The 15715-nt window shown below is 43.7% G+C and overlaps 1 protein-coding gene and 1 pseudogene across 1 annotated transcript in view; both read right to left on the reverse strand.

Annotated features, from left to right (window-relative positions):
* Positions 1 to 15715, reverse strand: part of LOC146799897 (cytosolic phospholipase A2 gamma-like) — a 668494-nt gene that overhangs the window by 344175 nt on the left and 308604 nt on the right. The window lies entirely within an intron of this gene.
* On the reverse strand, positions 14590 to 15594 carry LOC146799898 (serine/threonine-protein phosphatase PP1-beta catalytic subunit pseudogene; annotated as a pseudogene).

Consider the following 15715-nt stretch of genomic DNA (forward strand, 5'->3'; position numbering starts at 1 on the left):
AAGGATCCACGTGGGAGACTGCCGCAAAAGCAAGGAAATGGGTGAACATGCACTCCAAGTCCTTCGATTCAGCCGATTCAAAGCAGTCGGTCTTCCCGCAATGGGCTGCTCGACAGAAAGCCAACGTGTAATTCCAACAGAGGTCAAATTGTCTATACTGGTCTCAGACAGCTGTTTCCCCCTACCATCATCGCGGTGGTCTGCGAATGGCTTGTGGCATCGGCAGTACTCCGGTGGGCTTTCCTTCAACAGACCAACAACATCGTTAGGTAATCCTTTAGTCGCTGCCCCTGTCTTTCCTTTTCTGGCACAGTTCTACCGGCATGTCATTATTGGCTCCTCATTGGGCCACTCATTTCCAGCATTCTCCTTTTCCCCTCCAGGGATCCTCGCAGGACCCTCCACTTCGTCACACCCATCGAGCGATTTTCACCCTTCATCTGGATTGATTCTCAACTACCGTGACAGGTAGTTCTTTCTCCTTTCAATCTTCTTTCATCTATCTTACAATTACTTGTATCCAGGGTCTCATTTCTCCTTTCTTCCTATATCCTGTACAACACTATACTGAAATCTGTAACCATTGTCCTGATGATGAAATGAAATCGAACAGGTCGAAACGCCGTCGACTACTCAGCGTAAACTTTGCCGTTACTGTGGTCTACTTAACCAGTCCAAAACCATAATACTTAATTTGTATATATTTTGTATATATCTTTCACTGTATCCTTGACCACGCACTTATTTTTGTATTTTGCCTTGCACCGCTCACGCTGTTTCTCACCACTGTGTCACTGTGCCGTTCACTGTCAATAGCACGCTCAGAGCACACCTATGTGTTTTTGGTTACTTATGTTTAAATTGTACTGTAGTGCTGATACAACTACTTACAAATAAGAATTTATATTCTATCAAATTATTTTGTGGTCTCCCCCTTTTTCTCCCCTCTCTGAGTGTTTTGTACTCTCTTTACATTTGTCCTCCTCAAAATGATTTCCGGTTGAGCCATTGTTCCAATAACAATATACAGATGACACTCGACTATACTTAAAGGTCTCTTCTCCCAGTGAAATCATACATCTTGCTAACATTTTAAATACTGTTCAAGACTGGATGACTTCACACCACCTAAAACTAAGCCCATCCAAATTGGAATTCCTCCTCATACCTTCATTGCAACCATCATCTTCAATATAATCCTGAATCGACACACTCAATATCTTAAATATTAAGCCCAGTATTGTTGACAGCACAACATCAATAGGAGTCATCTTAGATAAAAGACTAAGGGCCATATGTAGGGAGCATCACATTTACCGATTCATAAATACCGAATTTTACCGATTCGGTATTTATGAATCGGTAAATGTGATGTAGGTAATCATTCGGTAAATTTTACCGAATCGGAAACATTCGGTAATCATGAATCGGTATTTACCGATTCGTTAATGAGGCATACCTTCCCATTGATTCCTATGGGCCTGGAGGCCTGGAGGCCCATAGGAATCAATGGGAAGGTATGGGGGAGCATATGCAAGGGTGGCAGGGTGTCACATTGACACCCTGTTGCACCCTTGAATCTTGCATGTGTGCACATGTGGTGCACAGACATGCCCTAAGGGCATGTATGTCTGCCACATGGCACTCTTAAATCTGCAAAAAATTACTTTTTGCAAGGTATTCGTTATTTATCACCAACCTGTATTTGGTGGTAAATAACGAATTTCTAATACTAATTTTCACTCTTTAGAGTGCTCCCTACATCTGATTTCAGGATTCGGTATTTACCGAATCGGTATTTTACCGATTTCTTAATTTCCGAATCGGTAAATACCGAATCCAGAAATCTGCCCCCTACATCGCAAATGCCTAAATACCGGTCGGTAACGGGATATTTACCGAATTTCGGCCGTTACCGACCGGTATTTGGCTTCCTACATGAGGCCCCAAGGGCCTGATGTGATTGTCGGTGGATGGGCAACTCCAGCACAACGGTAATGGATATTCCATCTGCCAAAATACAAATCCGAAGGATATTTAGGGATTTATATTTTGGTCTACTGGATATCCGTCACCATTGTGATGAAGTAGCCCGTCCACTGAGATCTAAATCAGGCCCTTAACCTTCAATGGCAAATCAACACCAGGGTTAGAATTGTGTGATTTCAACTATGACTTCTTTGAGGAATCCGCTGCTATCTTCCAGAGTAATTGTTGAACATTCTTGTTAATTCCTTAGTGTTCTCAAGGATCAAATACTGTAACTATCTCTTGATTGGTCTCATTTCTCCCACTCTAAATTTATCCTACAGTTGGCAGCACGTTTTGTCTGTAAGACCAAAAGAAATTATTACATCTCACTGATGCTGCATATTGAAGATAATGCCATACACAAGACTGCTTGTATCATGCACAAGGCCCTACACACATCTACTCCATGATACCTGATGGACAAGCTAGAGCTCTCTAGGGGCACCAGATCATTGCTACCCCCAACTTTTATAAAGGCATGACTCATGGCACAATCCTTCTCAGGAAGCATGACCAGATTATGGAACTCTTACCTCCAAACCTATGCACCACCACTTTGATGGATGTTTTAACTATGACCCTTGCCATGGGACTGACAGCACTTCTCCCTCATCTTGATTTGGTCATCAAAAGGCAAGCTGCTACCTCCTTAATATACATACCTCTTGGGAATATTTGACTTTGTGCTTTTTCTAAATGACTTGTAATTTAAAGTATATACTGCCTCAGATAAATGTAGGTTTTTGTAATCTTGTATTTTTGTGATGAGCTTTGTTCATTTTAAATTGGTCCGGTACCTTCAGGGAATGACCATGCTAAATAAAAATGCATAAATAAATATTCAAGAGATCAACTGTTGGGCATTTGATGATGTGGTTGTACTTGTGTAATTGTAACTTGTATACTCAAGTTTATTGATTATATTAGTCTTCTAATATGTTTGCAGAGTGGCTCTCTCATTAACTATATATTTACAATTTGAGAGCCAGGTCACTAGTAATTATATTTTACTAGTTACAAGTAAATATATAAATTTGTGTAAGGATTTTAAATCATACAACACATTCATATGATATAATTACTCTCACAGGGGTAAACACTTAGGCAGTATGCTTCATAAAGCTTCAAAAACATTATTAGCATTAGGACATCCTTTAACAGTTTGATTTAACTTATGTTAACTGATATTTGACTGAGTGTTCATTTCATAATAATGTCCAAATTATACTGAGTAAATTTACTCATTCATCTATTCTTTTGCTCGACTATGTTTCAAATATATTGGAGTAGTTCATCATCTATTAAATGAGGTAACAGTCTATTCATGTTCACTTCAAATTGGTGTCTATTGATCTTTAGTATAGAATTCAGCAGATTGAAAACTAACCAATTAAATTTGGAAACTAGAAGATTTTGTAATAATAGAAATGAAAATCTTATAATCTTTTATATATAATATAACATCTGAAAGAGACTATTAGTTATAAATTCCTTACCTTGGAATTACCCCAGGCGTCAGACTGGATCGACAGAATTTTTTCCTCAGCAGTACCCCTGCACATCAGTGGGTGGCGTCGGTCGGCTCCGCGTCCATCATCTGCGTCGTGGTCACTGGGAAGACAGCGCGGTGCCTACTTAGATGCTGTCCCTGCGCACCAACATCAGTTCTTTCTTTTTCTGTGCTAACCTAGTGCAGATCCAGAGATAGCTTGCCCCTTAGTCACTTTTTTGCAGAACTTTTTTTGACTTTTGTTGACTTCTTTTTTCGAGGCTTCGACTCCTGGATCTCGAAGGATGTCCCATCGTTGGTCCGGTTTCAAGCCCTGCGAGGTCTGTCACAAACTAATGTTTGTGACGTACCCGCACCTCGTGTGCCTCTGGTGCCTGGAGAGCGATCATGACCCAAAGCCGTGCTCTGACTGCTGGGCTATGAATCCGAAGTCTTTGCGGAAGCATTCCTGAAAGCTTTTGGATGCCTGACAGTCGGCTCCACGTCGATCCCGGTCTTGCTCGAGGGACGAAGCCCTCCATCAAATCATTGGCCAGCCCAACTCCGCTGGTGTGCCTTAGTGCTCAGCAGAGTCGGTCGGGTGCCCTGGACCTTCAATGCCGGCAGCTCCAGCCCCGGCACCGGAAGGCTCCCGTGGATCCAAGCCCGGATCCGGATTGGCACTGGTCAACCTTATTTAACCTTCCCCAGCGCTGATCCCTGTGACGATGCCCCCGGCGTCGGCCATGCCCCTGGCTGACGCCATCCCCATCCTCACCCCGAGATGGACCCAGAGCCAGACCAACTTCAGATAAGATGCCGAAGGGTACTTCTGTTCCCTTGTTCATCCCAGGTGTTCCCTATCACTCTGATGGTGGTGATGAGATCTGGGAGAGGTCGCAGGACCCTTTGGAAACCAGTTGGAAGAACTGGACTGAAGAGAGGAATTGGGTGACACCAGGGGTCTGGACACTTCCCCAGACCTTGGCATGCTTTCACTCCCTACCATGGCTACAGAGGAGGGAGCGACCTATGCTGTGGTGGTGCATAGGACAGCTGAGGCCTTGGGCCTGGAGCTTCCTACAGTGATATAAGATAAAGATGGGCAGTGAGGTACATCCTGCGCAAACAAATAGTGATTAAAACAGTGAAAGAGAAAGCAAAAATATCACAAGGATTGCATCCAAGGGAACAAAACAGCCACCACCCAACGCTGTTGCCTACAATTGATAACAATTGTAAATGTACAGAAAAACGATTGTAGTTCCCTGAGCAAACTAAATATATAAGAAGCTTCAATTACAATTCATAGAAGTTATTTTCGAATCACAGATTAGTGTGTTTATGGATGAGGGCCTTATCCGATCTTCATCTTCCTTTATAGTCTCTAATTACGGCTTTGGCATTATCCTTAGGAGACTTGTTTAAACAGTAGGCGCCTTATTGTCCAGATCAAAAGTAATCCAAGTCCATTTATGACTTTTACAGAACAAACTGTTTATTTCATCAGGTCATAAAAGAACAGCCTTCATTTGATCATAAAAAGAGAAGCCAACACGTGTTTCGTCTAAGGATGATATTCCACAAGACTTCCCTTCTCTTTTTATGATACCTTCGGGCGGATCTTCGTCGCAGCAGCAGGGGATGGTTCTCCACCCGAACCTGTCCAGCCTCCTTGCGTGGAGATTGAGCGGCGACAGTTGACAGCATTTGACCTTCCACCCGAAGTTTGTAATGTCTTCTTGGCAGCCAGGCGTCCCTCCACTAAGATGGTATACGCCTGTCGATGGAACAAGTTTGTGGCATGGTGCACAGCAAGGGCTGTGGATCCCCCCCCTGCCCCTCTTTCTGAGGTTCTTTTGTTCCTTCTTTATTTGGCCCAGCAGGGTTTGGCTCTGAGCACTCCTAAAGGCTATGTGAAAGCCATTTCTGCTTTTCTTCGGGTACCAGATCAGCCCTTCTTTGTTCAAGTCCCCTATTGTCAGTAGGTTTTTAAAAAGGCATTATTCACCTCTTTCCTCCATCTCCTTGCATAATACCTCAGAGGGACTTGAACCTTGTTTGGGCCTTTTGTGCGCTCCCTTCAAGCCCCTTCACAACTGTCCTCTTAGGCTTCTCACTCTGAAGACTGCCTTTCTTGTTGCATTCACCTCAGCTAGCAGTAAGTGAGCTTCAGACTCTTTCTTCTAAGCACCCTTTCTTCTCGGTGGATCTGGTCAAAGTGGTGCTTCAAATGAGGCCCTCGTTCCTACCTAAAGTTGTCACTCCTTTTCACATCAGACAGACTAGCACTCTGCCCACCTTTTTTCCGCCTCCGCACCCTTCCAAGGAGGAAGAGAGACTCCACCGTCTGGACCCGAAACGTGCTCTGTCTTTCTACTCTGACCACACGAAGGATTTCCGGGTGGAAGATCAACTTTTTGTTGGCTATGTGGGTGCCAAGGAAGGTCAGGCTGTGCAAAAGTGTATCATCTCTTTATTGGGCTCAATAATTAACACTTATTCCAAGTTTTTGGGGGCTAGTACCTGGATTTTGGCGCTTAAAGCAACTATGCTGTATAATGTATCCCAGTTAAATTCCATTTAAGTTTGACCTGCTGAAATTTAAAGAAGGTGAGGTATTTAATCGACCGGGCAGTTTGGAATCAGCACCCCACATGGAATTCTGACACCTGCTTAACCAGTCAATTGCACCAGTGTCAGGGCTCTTCGAGCAAGTCCAAATCAGGGCCTTTGCTGCTTAAAGTTCATAACCCATTTTTTCTGACATTACTTGATATGAGAATATTTTACCTTATCAAATGTTAAAAATAGTTTAAATTACCTTTACAATAAATTAGTACAAAACGAATATAGTAATTGTAGCAGCATTCTGACACCTATGGCTAAAAATTGAATTTTTCTTTATGCTTCTTAGGTGAAACTTCTGAAATTAAGCCGTTGCTCGACTTCACTCAATTATTCACAATGGTAATGTTGTGTATTTCCCACTAATCTGTAGGACCTGCAGGTTTGTTTGGACAACATAAACTTTGGGCGATGTACCTAGACTGATTCCAGTAAACCCCACAGGATATGTAGGCCTAGAGACCAGCTAGCTCACAGTGCCACCATATGCCCCCCTAACCTTACCAGGGAGCAAATAGTTTCTGGCATCCACTGACCATGACAACCCTGCCGTCTCAGGGCTTGTACAAACAGATCAGAACCTTTCGCTCAGTCACTCATGCTTTCTTGTGCCCAGAGAAATATACAGAAAACACAGTTGGACGTTTTCAATATATTTATTGAACCAACGTTATTTTGGTATAGAATACATGTGCTGCAATAATCAGTAGATAGAAGCAGACAAAAGTGATTACAAGCACCAGAAGTGTAAATAGTAGCTATAGTTCTATCATGGTGCTAAAAAAGTGTATATGTGCAGTCGTAAAAAAGGCGTACCCCTACTATGCAAACCCTACTCTAATTATACCTCGAGTGTGTGTAGGTGTGAAGCCAAGAATCCCCCGAGGGGCAGTCCAACCCCATTACATGGTGGGAGAGAATATAGGTGCCCTTCTTGGTCACGAACTGGACAGCCCCTCATGGAGATGTCAGATCGCTGCGTGGTGAAGTCTCAGCATGCAGGGGCCCTTGGTGTCATCTGAAGGGCCTCCTTTTCTAATCTATTGGGATGCTGATTATTTATAATAGAAAGCAGCCTTGCGATGTTTTGGATATGTAGATAGCTCTGTCACCCCGTGAATGAAGATAGAACGACATTTGTATATAGTGCGTAAATAGGCTTTGTACATGATGTTTCTGGCATCGTGATAATGTTATGCAAGGCTTGATGTGTAAACAAAGTAGTTTCAGAGAGCCTAATCTAACATTGCTGTTCATGCAAATATGTGCAGAAGTTCACAGCAGTAATGTTATTGTGAAAAAGAGGACAATGTAAGAAATGAGCAGACAGATGCTACGTGGGCCTCACCCAGGAACATAATACCCACTCCTCATACTAAGGGTCAATATATAAAAGCTATATAAAGCAGGACAAAATGAGGCAGATTTAAACACTTTCAAAACTACTCTTAAAACATTTAAAAGCAAGCTTCCCCTCAAAATAGTAATATAAAAGCCTTAAAAAAGTTGTTATATGTATTTGAGATCCCAAGCACGAAAAAAGCCATGGTGCCTGAATAAAGAAAATGAAAAGCTGTTTTGATTCATTTTTAGGTTGAGCATTCGAGACATCTTGCATATACTTTAATATATACTTATATATTAGTATATACTTATATGTGTATGTGCTTTGTGGGCTCTGGAATTCAGCCCTTGGACTTGTGTGCTTCCACGTAGGGACTTTTTTTCTTTTTCAGCTGCCTCCATTTAACTGTCTTAATAAAAAAGGCCAGTAGTGGTCAGAATTTCTTTCTGCTGAGGGACTTTCTTTTTTGACATTTTTCTGACAACTGCCTCTATTTAACTTTCTTAATATAAAATAACGACCAGCAGAGGTCAGTAAAATACCAGAATCACTTTAGCATTCTCTGGGATTCCAGTCCATAGAAATTGTCTTCCATGAGTACCTGTAGACAATAATATTGTTGTTCAAATCTTGTATTTTCAGTGATATGACCACTGAAGGCCCTGATTTTATATTAAAAACAGAGCTTTGGACTATACCATTTCCGCTGAAAGGCAATATTTCTCTCCATGTGTTCCCATACCTGGCGTGTCACGCAGTTTGGTGCCTACTTTCCACCATGTTAAAGAACAGTAGCTGTTTCAGCACCCAGGCTAATGTGCTGCATAGCTAAATACATATAAGGTCCCATAGGCGAGAACTGACTGCATTGCAAATGCTTGTTTTTAAAGACAGCCCAAAATGTTCCAAACCACACAAAAAGCCAAATGTTTATGTGTTCCGAGAGGGAGACACAATATTGCTGTTGCCCACAACTGCAGACGACGGTCCCAGAAGCTCACCTCGAAGCTTGTTTATGAAGCAAAGGTGAGTCCATCCAGTTCCCACAGCAACTGCTGTGGGAAGAATTGTATCCAGTAGGGGTATAGTAGAGCCGGTGTCTATTTTACTAGGAGCCAAAGCATCCCAAGGTGGCTCCAAGAATGCATTAATTAGCAATTGAATACGCTTGGGTCAAAAATACCCATGAGCCTTTAAAGGGTCCATGAGAACTTCAATGTCCAGTGGCTCAACCAATTGTGATCCTAGGCATAGATCCAATACGCATTTGTTGCTGAAAAGCAGGAAGCGCAATACAGGTAGGACGCAATGAAGCCAAACAGGCCTGAAGGACAAGAACCAGTGCTCATTTAGTTCTCAAAGCCGAGGTATGACAAAGCAGTGTATCATGCTCTCACGGCATGCTTGTTTCCGGTCCAGGGAAGACATGGCTTGGCAGATCGGGCTGGACTGTTCCCATGAGGCACAGGGTCAGACTGATCTGCATATGGCCATGTCTAAACTGGGGTGGCGGAGTGAGCTAAAGAATGATGATGGTTTAAACCCAAATCAGTTGACTAGGGGGGAGTGCTTGCAATGTTCAACACTCCGTCCATCATCCCCTTTGGTTTTGCTTTGTTCGCCCTAAGTTGGCAGGGTATGCCCAGACGTGGGTCCCTTGCTCACTTTGCCACTGGATTCATGCTAGCCTGGCTGATGACGACTGATTAGCCAGAAACCGGTCTCAGGATGCTTGTTTCCGGTGGAGAGCACAGGACCCACGTCCATCAATTGTGTCTTTTGCTTTCTCGCACTAAGTGCGCCAGGTATGCCTAGACGTGGGTCCTGGGCTCACTGTGCCACTGGAATCAAGCTATCCTGGCTGAAGAGGGGTGAAACCCTGAAACCTGTCCTAGGATTCTTGTTTCCGGTCCTGGGAGGACCTGGATTGGCAGTTCGGGCTGGACTGTTCCCATGAGGCACAGGGTCAAGACTGATTTGCATATGGCCAGGTCTAAACTGGGGTGGTAGGTGAGCAAAAGAATGATGGATTTACCCCAGATCTCTTGACTGGGGGTGAATGTTTTGATTTGGTCTGCATTCCGTCCATCAATTGTGTCTTTTGCTTTCTCGCCATAAGTGCTCCAGGTATGTCCAGACGTGGGTCCTGGGCTCACTGTGCCACTGGAATCAAGCTATCCTGGCTGAAGAGGGGTGAAACCCCGAAACTGGTCCTAGGATGCTTGTTTCCGGTCCAGGGAGGACCTGGCTTGACATTTCGAGCTGGACTGTTCCCATGAGGCACAGGGTTAAGACTGATTTGCATATGGCCAGGTCTAAACTGGGGTGGTAGGTGAGCAAAAGAATGATGGATTTACCTCAGATCTCTTGACTGGGGGTGAATGATTTGATTTGGTCTGCATTCCGTCCATCAATTGTGTCTTTTGCTTTCTCGCCCTAAGTGCGCCATGTATGCCCATATGTGGGTCCTGGGCTCACTTTGCCACTGAAATCAAGCTATCCTGGCTGAAGAGGGGTGAAACCCCGTACCGGTCCTAGTATGCTTGTTTCCGGTCCTGGGAGGACCTGGCTTGGCAGTTCGGGCTGGACTGTTCCCATGAGGCACAGGGTCAAGACTGCTTTGCATATGGCCAGGTCTAAACTGGGGTGGCATGGTGAGCAAAATAATGATGGATTTAATGCAGATCTCTTGACTGGGGGTGAATGTTTTGATTTAGTCTGCATTCTGTCCATCAATTGTGTCTTTTGCTTTCTCGCCCTAAGTGCGCCAGGTATGCCCAGACGTGGGTCCTGGGCTCACTGTGCCACTGGAATCAAGCTATCCTGGCTGAAGAGGGGTGAAACGCCGAAACCGGTCCTAGGATGCTTGTTTCTGGTCCAGGGAGGACCTGGCTTGGCAGTTCGGACTGGACTGTTTCCATGAGGCATAGGGTCAAGACTGATTTGCATATGGCCAGGTCTAAACTAGGCTGGCATGGTGAGCAAAAGAATGATGGATTTACCCCAGATCTCTTGACTGGGGGTGAATGTTTTGATTTGGTCTGCATACCGTCCATCAATTGCGTCTTTTGCTTTCTCGCCCTAAGTGCGCCAGGTATGCTCAGACGTGGGTCCTGGGCTCACTGTGCCACTGGAATCAAGCTATCCTGGTTGAAGAGGGGTGAAACCCCGAAACCGGTCCTAGGATGCTTGTTTCCAGTCCAGGGAGGACCTGGCTTGGCAGTTCAGGCTGGACTGTTCCCATGAGGCACAGGGTCAAGACTGATTTGCATATGGCCAGGTCTAAACGGGGGTGGCATGGTGAGCAAAAGAATGATGGATTTAACCCAAATCTCTTGACTGGGGGTGAATGTTTTGATTTAGTCTGCATTCCGTCCATCAATTGTGTCTTTTATCTTTTGTCCCCAGACAGATTTTGTGTCTATGGTGTCTTTTAAAATTCGAAACCGTGTATAGGCAGTTGGAAAATAAAGGAAGCAGAGTATATCAGTTTGGTATTTGTTAGCTTATTTTTCTTTGCAGGTGTAGTTGCAAGCCTATACTAGTACCAGGATTGGTCTGATGTGTCAGAGCCGGAAAAATAAACAAACCTTTGTGCAAACGTTTTTGAACTACCTGTCGGCAGTGTTGGGCAGTGTTCCCATTCTGTGTAATTGTAAACAGTGTGTGGTATACTAGTTTTGTATAAGACATTTTGACCATAATCTTGATAACAGAACATGTCGCTGAAATTAGATGTACCATCATATAATTTATCATTAGAAAATGCAGCTGTTTGATCTAGATTTGCAAGCAAATTGTGCACAGTTTCAATGTCCAAATCATCGGCGAATGTACTGGAGGTGATGATTTAATTTAAAGAAATTTCAAACAAATATGGAATTTGTAAATGTTGGGTAGGACCATACACATCATATGTTGCCCTGTCCCACACTATTCCTTCAGAAACTGGAACTGCTGTAATGTTCACCAGGGACAGGTCCCTTAGTTCATGGTGCAATGATGCATATGGTTTCAAAACCTATTTCACACGTTGTAGTGCAGAGTCATCTGGGAGATAGTGTCCATTCACAAGTACGAAAAAGACAGTTACCAAACCAATCCAGAGGACCAGGAAAAGTGATCCAATTGTACTGCAGAGGTGTAGCCATTGAACAATAAAGTATGTCTTTTTCAGCCAAAGATAGAGAGCATAAACTCGTAGCTTGAAAGGGAGAGGCAATGGTGGCAGTTCGGGTTCACTTGAATCCGATGAGAAGTCATCATAACGTACAAATTAGCCAGAAACCATCCGGTCTATTTTTGGCAGCTCAGCAGGTTTTGTAGAACTGGGAGATGACTTGATCTGTGGCATATTCACGTAGATGTTGTAGATTTTTTTAATTGAGTTTTCTGTACTCATTGATTGTACAGTTGTAGTTGTTTTAACGGGGGGAAGTATCACTTCATTGTTGCTTACAACTTCTCATTAGAGAGGGGAATCTTCTGTAGTTATTAAAGCTTCCATCTGAACTTCCTGAACGGTGGTGAGAGGAGTACAGTGGCTACCCAGGAGCCCATGTGGCCTACTGTTGAGAATCTGCCACATAGCGTGGTTTGATCAGTTCAATAGAGACAAACCTTTTGTCACTGTGACTGGCAAGGGGTGGAAGAAGTACAGTTCTAGTACCTTCGACAGCAAGGACAGGTACAGATGGCCCAAATTCTTTCTTGTCCACAATTATTTCTCTGACCGGGTCCCCAATCTTCAGGACCCAGGCAGTTCTTTCAGGCATGACCTTCACTTCTCCAGTGGCAGTGTGTTTTACTTGGACGTTGCTTTGTGCACCCTGGAATTTGTTGAGTTTCTGTAAAACAGCTAAACGTTCATTCATGTCAAATAGTGGTTCCGCTGCCATTGTGCTGACATTATCGAGGTCTGATACCCAAATTCTCACTCCAAACAGGAGTTCATAAGGATTCGACCCCACCACGGATTTTCTTGGCATGTTATCGAGTGCCCTCTGGACCCCATATAGGTTATTGACTCAACTGCCACTTGAGCTTAAAACGTTTACTATTAAGGACTGCTTTAAAGCACATTTCTTTCCTCTCAACTACTGAGTTTCCCTCAGGATAGTAGGAGAAGGAGTACTGAAAGGCCACACGGAAACCCCCCTTGGCTTCTTTGTAATCCAGAGAGCTAAACGCCGGAGCCTGTTTGGAATGTAGCATGCCAATTGCACATGTCCCGATGAAGACTCGCAAATTCTTTATAACAGTTCAAGCATCAGCTGAGTGCTGTGGCCAAAGCCACAGGTGTCTGGAGCATGAATCCACTGCCACAAATATGCACTTGTAAGCCCCATCTGAGTGCAAGGGGTCAAATAAACACAAGCCAAAGGCTTGTCTGGGATCAATAGACGTGTCTGCGGTGGACATGCTATGGTTGAGCCTTTCATCTGTTGACAGATGTCACCTTTAAGGACAAAGTCCCTGGTCTGTTTTGTTAGACTCTGCCACCAATAGCACTGCTTAGTAACAAGACTGTAGCAGTAAACCCTGTGTGTGCTGAACCCAGACCCTCATGTGCGGCTAATATTAATCCCAATCTGAGATCAGTGTTTGGTGTTATTCTATCACCCACTTCTGGAATCTGAGCATACAGAATGTTCTGTGGATCTAACTTGTAGGAGTACTTGAGTGGAAAGCCTTTTGGCAGGTGGGTGTCGTTGCGGCCTGTTTTGACAGCCATCAAGATGTCTCTGTCTAATCTCGTCGTGAACGAGTGATTCCAGCAATGTCTAAATTATTTGTATTCAGATGGATCTAGAGACGTTTTTTCATTCGGCAGGGAATATTCTTGCTCGTACTGCAGGAATGCTTGTGTTTGTAAAGTAGAATTGAATCTGTAGTCTACATTTGTTGTAGTGAGAGAGTTAGCTCATTGTATCCATCTTTGATATAATGCGTTGGCATTTCGAATGCTTGTTTTAGTAGTGGCCTCTATGGTCGGTATCAGGATAATGACAATTATTCACTTACCCTGAACCAGTGCTCTCTCACTCTCACTCTCTCTCTCTCTCTCTTTCTCTTTTTCTGTGTTAGAGTACACATGTGATTTGTACTCAATAGTACCGTATCGCCTTCATTGAAAGTGATATATGTGTAACCAGTTGGCCCAGAGACTGTGCGGATCATTAGGGTAGTTGTGTTTATACGAGTATGTAAGTGTTTGGAAGCTATCATATCAGCTTCAACGAAATGTAACATGTTTGTATGTTCCTGTGTCCAATGGTTGCTTGAAAAATCAGGTCTAATTAAGTCATAGAACGTTTTTTCTCATTCTATGTGATCCAAAATGTAGGTTCTGCCAAACTTCAGGAACCCGAAAATGGATTGTAGTCTTTTCAGAGTCGTTGGAGGTTGGAGCAATGCGTATTTTTCAAAAAAATGTGCCGCCATGCTTTTGCCTTCACTTGATTGCTCGTATATCAGAAATAGGACATTGAGATGGGCAATTTTAGATTTTTTAAATAAAATGTATAACCTTTACACATTATCATTTTTTGTGCCGGGTGCAACCTTCAAAAGGTGCGCCAGGCGCAAACAATGATAATGTGGCCTTTTATGGTGAATCCGCTGTCCCCAAGGCAGCTGCAAACTCGCGCTGCCCTGGGGGTAGTGCATTCATGTGAAAACACGGAGCAGGTGCTCAGTGTTTTCACTGTGCAGGTGGCACCCAGGTGCAATTTCAAAGGGGATTAGAGATCCCATTGCAGGCGGGTGCAGTCAGTTATGTTATGTTATAAAGCACTTACAGAGCATAGCTTTCACTCCGAGGAGCATCATTGCGCTAAGCAGGCCTAAATAGAATAGACACACTCTAACTGAGAGACTAGATAAGTGATCTACATAGTGCATCAGGACCGGAAAAGAGCGAGGTTTTCAGACCTTTCCTAAAAATGGTCTCTGTTTGAATAGAACGTAGATGTTTGGGGAGCATGTTTCAGGCTCAGCACCCTAGCACTGCAATAGATTTTCCACCCTTTGCGATACATCTAAAACTAGGAGGCCTCAATAGCTTCGCAGAGGAGGATCTAATGGGTGTGGTTCGTTACATAGTGGGAAAGCCTGGCTTGAAGAAGTGGGGGTCTGAGGAGTTGAAAGCTCTATATGTGATTACTAGAATCTTAAAAAGGACTCTTTTGTGAATGGGCAGCCAGTGTAGCGCTTTGATGGCAGCTGGAGAGATCCTGGGCCATTTCAATACTAGCCGTGCTGCAGCATGTTGGACCATCTGTAATTCTCCACGGTAATTTGGAGCTGAAAAAAGGGTGACCAGCTGTTGTTTGGCAAAAAATTCAAAGCCATCTTCAACCACCTGATGAGCACAACATATCATATCCAGATCTTGACGGTTCAGAAATGTGCTTACAACATCAGCTCCTAATGTAAAGGAAACGCCATGGTCATTCTCACCCCAGCCTTACACATCCTCATCAGGATCAGACCATAGCAAGTCGCAAAGCAGGCCTGTGTCAGGCACATCTGTTGGTCCCATAATTCTACAAATCTGTTACATGGACTGCAGATCCGGCAACAACCCTCCATGACAACAAAATATGTTTTCTTCAACAATAGCTGCAATGGACAGGCAGGTGAAAAAGTATGTATATGTCTTCTAGAGCTTGATATTAAACTGTTATTTGCATTCATCATAGAAGCAATAAATACGATTGATACTGGCAGACTCATGGTTTCCTCTTAAAAGAAAGAAATTCTCTGGGTACTTCATTCTGTAGAAGAAGACAAATAGTTTCCAACGAGTGTTTGTCCCAGTTGACATAGTCAACCAGAAAGAGATAGTTTGCTTCTGGCAGGAAATCTCCATATTTAAACAATCAAAGCAAATCTGTGTATTGTCCGTGAATATCACCATACATTTTTAAAGGAGCTTTCAGTTCAAGGAGAATTGATTGGCTGAGAAAAATCTCGAGAGATTTTATACACAGACCACAAACTCCACTTCTGTCATCTGTATTATCTTTCCAGGGCGATATCCTCGCACCTCCAGCAGCCGGGTGATGAGGCTGTCCATGTTCAGTTCTCCATCTGCCATTTTGGGGCCCTGAACCCTGCCTCCAGGCCTCCATTCGTACCAAACGAAGAACAGCAGCTGCGCGCGATGAGGCCACAGCAACATAAAGGCTGTTACAGTAGTCGAGTCTAGAGGTGATTAA

Source organism: Triturus cristatus, chromosome 8 (genome assembly GCF_964204655.1).
Source record: "Triturus cristatus chromosome 8, aTriCri1.1, whole genome shotgun sequence".
In the NCBI taxonomy this organism is placed as follows: Eukaryota; Metazoa; Chordata; class Amphibia; order Caudata; family Salamandridae; genus Triturus; species Triturus cristatus.